Here is an 8745-nt window from a genome sequence, read left to right as displayed (position 1 = left end):
AGTCGGCCAGATAGTTGTCTTCCAAATTTCTTGGCAGAGATGAGTGAGTGCCTCCTGTGCCGCCTCACTTTCTTGAAAGATTTCAATTTTTGTTCCATCAATTCCTGGTGCCTTGTTCTTTACCAATTCCTTCAATACACCTTGGACTTATTCCTTCAGTATCATTGGTTCTTGATCATATGCTACCTCTTGAAATGGTTGAACATCAACCAATTCCTTTTGGTACAGTGACTCTGTGTATTCCTTCCATCTTCTTTTGATGCTTTCTACATCATTCAATAATTTGCCCAGATAATCTTTCAATAACGACATTTGATGCTTGAATTTTTTCTTCAGTTCACCCAGCTTGAGAAATGCTTAGCGTGTTCTTCCTTTTTGAGTTTCTAATTCCAGATCTTTGCATATTTTGTTGTTAAGTGCCGTCAAGTCAGTTCTGACCCATAACAACCATATGTAGTGTTTCAGAGGAGCAGCTGGTGAGCTTGAACCACCGACCTCACAATTCAAATGGCTTTGTAGTCTGACATATTTGCAATCTGTCAGGGTGAAAACATACAATCCTGACAGACACTATTGCTAACTGTAAACCACACAATATCCCCTTGTTCTGTTTAAACACCTGCCTCTTGGTCTACTTTCAGATTTTTCATAAGCATAATTAAGTGTTCTGGAGTCCCTATTCTTCACAATGTTATTCATAGTTTATTAAGAACTCCACATCCAGTGCAGTTGCATAGTCAATAAAAGACAAGGAAATATCTTACTTGTATTATCAGCTTCCATCCAAGAGTCATCAAACAGTAACAATATCCTGCATTCCACATCTTCTGAATCTGCCTTGAATTTGTAACAATTACCTGTTGATGTACTACTGCAAACAATTTTGTATTGTCTTCAAAAATTTTCACTTTCATGTCAATATTATTGTTATAATTATTTAATTTCCACTTTATGTTGGGTCAACTTTCTTTGGAATGACATAAATATGAATGTATTCCAGTCAGTTTGACCAAGTATTTGCCTTATAAATTTTTTGGCATAGCTGACTGAGTGCTTCCAATGCTGCATCAGTTTGCTAAAACATTTCAATTAGTATCCCATCAATTCTAAGAGCCTGATTTTCTGCTAATGTCTTCAGTGAAGCTTGGATTTCTTCATTCAATACCATCTGGTCTTGAAGTTGTTGTTGGGCAAGACATCATTTATTCAGTAAAATGATTAGTCAATCAGGATTCTTAAATTGCTTGTTTTCACAAATTTTTCAACAAAAGTTTGTATTGTATGGCATTTGAGTTAATTTGCTAAACAAATAAAACATGATTGAAGAATCAGTGATTCTTGGTTATAAGAATCCTGAAGTTTTGAAAATAGAATATGCTAACCAATCTTTAAATCAGGATATGTGCACAAACTTTGAAAAATTGATATATTTAGTACTTTAAAAAAACAATATCTGAGTTTTATATGAAAATAATGAAACCAATTATTTTAGTCAGTGTATTGAGTCACCTTGAAAGAATTATGTTTATCAAATAAGCTACTTCAAAAGGCTCATTTAGCATAGCCAAAATACTGTTTATTTATTATAGTGCATCAATTTTAAACATTTAATAATATTACCTTAATTGTTCTGGTATGGCATTTGTTTGTTTGTTTGTTTGTTTCTTCACAATACAAATTTGGTAATTTTCTGACAGTTGTTTTAGTAAAGATTCATTCTAGTAATAGAAAAGAGAATATATTGCATAGCCTCAAAATAATCTTGTGACAAAAAAATTCAATAAGCACTTGATTCAGACAAAGTTTACACAAAGATGGGAAGACTGACATACTAAATTTCTAGAGGTAATTAAGAGATCTGTGGGTTGTACAAATAATTAATACACTCAGTTAGTTGATATCCAAAAGTTGGAGGTTCCAGTCCACACAGAGTCTCCTCAGAAGAAAAGTCTGGTCATTTCCATCTGAAAAATCAGCCATTGAAAATCCTATGGAGCATAGTTCTACTCTGATACACAAGAGGTCATTATTACAAACCACTTGCCATTGAACTCAATGGCAAATGGTTTATAATAACAAGTAAAAACATTGGCGATCCTAGTCTCAAGTAAAGCTTAGAGGAGGAGTTTAAGTTAATCAGGAAAATAGTAAATGAGAAAAAATTCTAGATATTCAATTTGTACTTTTACAGAAACTAAATTATCTATGGCATACTCTATAACCTACCAGATCATGTGTATGTGACCCATTGTTGTCTGAACCACAGAATCCCTATAGGATAGAGTGTAACAACTACCCTATAGAGTTTCCAATACTAGAAATCATTATAGAAGCAGATTGTCACCCACTCCTTCTCTCCATGGAGCAGTTAATGGCTTTAGACTGATTAGCTTTTGGTTAGCAGCTGAGTGGTTCAGTTCTGTGCCAAGAGAGCTTTTTATATGTGTATATGATCTATGTCTGTCAACTAAATACATACATGTAATAAATAGTAAGGCCTTATAATTTTCTCCCCAATATCATTCTAATAAGATTTTGAAGTAGAAGAGGATAATAGGTTCCTGAATGGCACAAGAGACTTGCACTAATAATGAAGGTTTTGAACTCTCAATCCCTCACAGAGGCACCACAGAAGAAAAGTCTAGTGATCTGCTTTGTAAAGATTGCAGCAAAGAAAATATTATGTAACTCAATTGTACTCTGTAACACACTGGTCACCATGAGTAGAAATCAACATACAGGCAACTTTTGTTTTTGTTTTAATTATGTTCCATACATATATACATCATTAATCAAGCTATGTACATCATTAAAATAATGACTATTGTGCCAGACTTCAAAGCTGTTTGAATTGCAAGGTCAGCGGTTCAAACTCACCGGAAACCCTATGCAGGGTCACTATGGGTCAGAATTGACTTGATAGCACGTAACAACAACAAAGTGTCATCACAGAAAAATATAGGAGGCCTGATGTGACGCTGTGGGTTAATGTGCCAGACTGCAAAGCCATTTGAACTTCAAGGTCAGTGGTTCAAGCTCACCAGCTGCTCCTTGGAAACCCTATATAGGGTCGCTATGGGTCAGAATCAACTCGACAGCACTTAACAACAGCAACAACAATCTTAAATAAATGTAATGACATGATTCATAAGGTCCCATCAAAATAACCAGAACTATTTGTATATGTTGGAAAATAATTCTTTCTCAATATGTCTTATGTCTGAATTAAAGTCTCTAGTGCTAGATTTAACATCATCCCTAATACTGTGTCATAAGTTTAGTATCATCTCAGTATGCTCAGGACCCAAGGTTAGAAGTGTTGACAGAACAATATATGACTGTCATGGACAGTAAACTATACCTCCTCATTCCCACAATTAATTACTGTGTTATTTTAATTTTGTTTTATGTGATATTTTAAATAAACAAAATTATAAAAGTGAAGAATTTGGCCAAAGTACATTACCTGATTTTTAACATGCCCTGAAGAATTTGACCAGTTTGCTAGTAATTTCTGCCATCAGACAGTGGCTGTATGGCATGCCCTTTTGATGCATAAAGACAGCAATTGTTCTATAAATTTTCTTTGAATTGTTCTCCAAAGCTCCATATGGCTCCTTGGTTGTCAGAGGTCAATTTATAGGAAAGCCATGCAAGTTGTACTCTTTCTGTGACATAAGGGGCAATAAGCTATTCTAACTCCTCATTTTGACAATTTGAGTTGCTTTAAAAGACTACAAATTGTCCCAGGAAATTTGTCCCTCATATCTGTATCAGCAGGGCTGCTCTGAGATTACATAATAAAACAGGGAGTACTTGGCATGGCTGCACATTACTGCCCGAAGAAACAGCAAAATTAGACCTAGCCATTGCATTTAAGAGACGTGCTTTCAATGGAGTTACCAACAACACATTTCATTGGATGAGCTGTATTTATCCACTAAAAGTAGATTTGACAAACCTTTTAATTCCTAGACATATTAGGCTGCTAAGAGTGTTTTTCTATTTATTTTGAAATAGTCTTTTTAAAATATAGGAAAGAGAAAGGAACATTTTATTAGCTATAGTAAGTACAGGAACAAAATTTATATATACTGTTAGATATAAAGGGATTAACTAACTTCAGAAAGTTATTTAAATTGTCTTAATAATTTAAAAGGAGATCTGGTAACATAGTGGTCAGGCTGCTAACCTCAAGGTCAGCAGTTTAAAACTACCAGCATTTCTGCAGAAGAAAGATGAGGCTTTATGCTCCAGTAACATGTGAACGTGGTGGCTCCCTAGGATAAGCACTGGACGGCAAACTACAAGGTCTGAGGTTTGAGCCAGCCAGCTGCTTTTGAGAGAAAGATAGGGGGTATTTAAAAGCCTCTGAGACTCTATGTAGGACCACTATGAGTCAGAACGGACTAGACAAAACTCAACAATAGATAACATCTTAGGTTGCCACTTAGAAAATATTTTATGACTACATAGGCATTGACATTTTTGTGCTCTTGTACACTATATTTTGGAAGAGTATATGCAGCTGTAAAATAATATAATGAATTTCATTATTTTCATCCAGTATTCCAAATACCAAGAGCTCTGGTAGCGTAGTGGTTACGAATTGGGCTGCGAACTTTAAGGTCAGCAGTTTGAAACTACCAGCTGTTCCGCTGGAGAAAGATAAGGCTTTCTGCTCCCGTAAATATTTACAGCCTCAGAAACCCTGTACGGGGTCGCTGTAAGTCAGAACTGACTCCACAGCACATAACCACCACCACCACCATTCCAAATACAAAAGAGTACAATCTATTCAAATATCTCTATGACATTTGTATTATGCACTACTAAATTGTTATTTACATATGTTACCAAAACAAACCTATTGAAAAATCCACCATTTTAAATTGAAAATAATTAATGCATCTAAAACATATTTTCTGGAAAATGTTTCCCACGACATGAACCATGCTCTGGAAAATATCTACTTGAAAAGAAATTTGAATTGAAAGATGAAAAACATAGATAGGTAGATAATATATATGCATAAATATATTTATACATGTGAATATACATAAAGAAAGATAAAAATGCAATCTTATAGATGATTCAGTTTGTAGAGCTTAAAATTACAGATAATTTCTAAAGAAAAAACAATATTAGAGGAAGTAATTTGTCTAGATTAACATCTAAAAAAGAATTTAGGCTAATTATTCCATTCATTGAAAATGCATGGAGAAAGGTTATTACTCTTAAACTTGTTGTTGTTATGTGCCGTGGAGTTGTTTCCAACTCATAGAGACCCTTTACAAGGTTTCTGAGGTCGTAAATCTTTACGGGAGCAGAAAGTCTCATGTTTGTCTTGCGGAACAGCTGATAGTTTCGAACTGCTGACTTTGTGGTTGGCAGCCCTATTTGTAACCACTATGATACCAGAGCTCCTTACTCTTAAACTACTGACTCTTCAAATGTTATGTCACGGGAGTATATTAGGGCATATGTGAATAGATGCACAAAGGCAGGTTTTAAAGCTGTTTTGAACCCTACAGCTTGGAAAAATCTGGGTTAAATAATATTGGTTCTTTGTGACACTTTCAGTACAAATTGGAATATCACAATTCTAATCCTCATTTTCTCTGATTCTTAAATGTAAGAACTATTAGTCAATAATGTTAGTTTCACATGGAATCCAATCTATTTTGAAATGCAAAACATACAATAATGAAAGTGTCTTTTATGTTCTTTTCCATACCCTTAACAATGTTAAAGCCAGAGGCATTTTGTTGTATCTTTTAATAACATCATATTTCAGTCATCTTATATGTGTCATCAAATAAACCTAATCATAAAAATTTAATCTTCTCTTTAAAACACGTCTTTTCTTACCTACTGTTCTTTTAATTTTGCACATTATAAGACTAATTATCCAATCCGTGGGTTTACACAGGCAGTGGGGAAAATGGCAATTCTCACCCCTGTAGGAATAACTCCTCTCTTTTCACAAAACACAGGGGTACTAAGGGCGCTGTGTAGGTTCAGTGGCATAGTGACTGATTCCAAGTCTGTGCTACATCATATTTTAGCATGCCCAGTTATCTATCTATCTATCTATCTATCTATCTATCTATCTATCTATCTATCTATCTATCTATTTATCTATCTATCTATCTATTTATCTATCTATCTATCTATCATGTTGTATAGTTGGGAGACAATAGCTCAGTAATTATCAGATGAAAGCACGTGAAATTTATGGTTTGCAAAAATAAATTAGAAATTGTTTTGATGTAAAAACAAGATTTTTGACCCCCGGTGGATTTATTGGCACCCCATGAAGTTGATAGGGGAAATAGGATAGTCAATGGAGTGTGGACTTTTTCAAGCTATCTTATTTCATTGCCTGATCCTCAAAAAAGGGTCAATATGACATCAGGGAAAAATTAAGTTGTCTTAAGCAGTGAATTGTATTTAAAAACTACAGGAGGGTTTAAAATTGGGAACCAAGTGCTACAGACATGTATGCTGCTACTGTGAAGTGCCGCCGAGTTGGTTCCGACCCATAGTGACCCTGTATAGCATTTCTGAGGAGCAGTTGTTAAGCTTGAACTGCTGACTTTGCAGTTCAAATGGCTTTGCAGTCTGGCATATTAACCTACAGCGTAACACCAGGATGTCAGAGACATGTATATCTATAAACTGTTTTACTGCATATCTGTAATGAGTACTTTTATTAGCTAACTCTAGCTTCTGAACATTTATTAGACATATTACATGAGATAAAGGAGTGCAGTGGATCCATACAGTAAGCATTAGACTGCGAACCATAAGGTCCATGGGTTGCAGCCAACCAACCACTCCTGGGCTGAAGAGGAGGTTTTCTGTTGCTGCCAAGATTTAAAGCTTCGGAAATCCTATGAGTTGGAACTGACTTGACAGTACTAACAACAACAAAATGATACTAGTTACTAAAAAGTATCATTCATAAGACCTTGGAATTTTGCAAGTAATTAATATAGATACTTGAATGAATAATACAAATAAAAGAAATTAAATAAAGCAAAGACATAAAGTTATTACCAACTATCCTCATTTTTTAAAGCAGGTAATGGGGACATGGAGAATAGTATGATGGATTTTTTTTTTCTGAAAATATTCTTACGTTTCCAGTTAGTCAAGCCTCCAACAAAATGGAAAGTACAGTGAGTAACTTCATTAGTCAACAAAAATGAATGTATAATTCAATTTTAAAAATAATTTCTCCACAAATTATACTAATTTATGCTATTTGCTTTACACATCTGTGCCAGGTACATACATATATGAAGTGCTGTAATTATTTGGTAATAGATTTTGCGGAGTGAATATCTGTTACTCCACAACCCCAAAACATTTTATTATTCTATCTGAGCACAGAAATCATAATCTATTCCCCACACCCCTTTTCCTCCAGTTACTATCTACCTGTTCCTTTTTGGTAGAACTGATAGATTCTTCTTCTCTTGTTATTGTTAAGTGCTGTCCTGTCTATTCTGACTCATAGCTACCCAGTACAAGGTTTCAGAGGAGAGGCTGATGAATTTGAACCTCTGACTTTGTCATTCAAACTGACCTTGTAGTCCAGTGTTTATCGTACAGCTCCACACCAGGACTCTAGAGCCCTTAAACTTTCTTCTTATTCTAAGAAAATGTGATCACCATTGATTTCTCTAATTTTACAAATACCTATAACATTTTCAGTCACGTAAAGGATAGTTTCAATTTACAATTCCATTGTAATGAGTTGATATTAAATGCTTAGTCAGATTACGAAGTAATGTTCTAACAAAGTGGGACATAAATAGAAAAATTGTGGACAAAGTGAGTAAATTCTTGACATTATTGCACTAAGAATTTTTAAAAAACCTATTTGTATTTTTACTATTTTAGAAAGGGCACAGATGTTGCAGTATGGTACAATTAATTTGGAGCGTTGATCATTTTCTTCATATGTAATGTTGACTCAGCTACTTAATTTCCTTGTGCCTCATTTTTTTCTTAAATGGGAATGTAATTTTATACATTTCATCTATAAAATATCTTCAACAAAGTTAGATGTCCAGTTTGTGTCATCTCCCTTAAACTTATTTCCTTTGAACTTTCCACTGGATCAAAAATATGGAAACATAAATTGTACATGTAAAATTTTCAGTGATGAATATAAAATTTCACAATCACTGTCATTGTCCACATCCAGGTTTATTTAAATAAATTAACATTGTGAGAGCAACTTAAACCCTTTGGAAATAAAGTTTTATATAAAACAAACTATGATAGCTGTTGAATTTGTGCCAATTTTCAGACATGCTAAAAGAAGTATCAACCTTTGCTTCTCTTCTATAAATTTATTCCATATTTTTACTTCTTTACCAAGGAATAGATAGTAAGTAAGTACAGAAGCAAAATGTACATTTTCTTGAGAGCAGTGTGCTTTCATCACAATTGGTTTAGGGAAAAAAAAATTTAATTTGTTTGATTTGAATTTTATTCCTTTTCTTTCTAGTTAATTTAGTTCTGGTTTCAATTCATTTTTACACAGAATCACATATCATCTCCTCCTCCTCCTCCTTCTATGACTTGGGTATTTCAAATTCATGATGCAGTTTTCACAGTTTTACATTTTGATATAACAAACTCAATTTCTACCAAAGGTGTTATTAGAAATGTTTATATAATGTAGCTTTATGTGTGTTTTGTAAAATTACTCTTGAAGAGCCAATTCAA

The sequence above is a fragment of the Chrysochloris asiatica genome, unplaced genomic scaffold, assembly GCF_000296735.1.
Source record: "Chrysochloris asiatica unplaced genomic scaffold, ChrAsi1.0 scaffold00461, whole genome shotgun sequence".
NCBI lineage: Eukaryota > Metazoa > Chordata > Mammalia > Afrosoricida > Chrysochloridae > Chrysochloris > Chrysochloris asiatica.
This window is presented reverse-complemented; position numbering follows the sequence as displayed.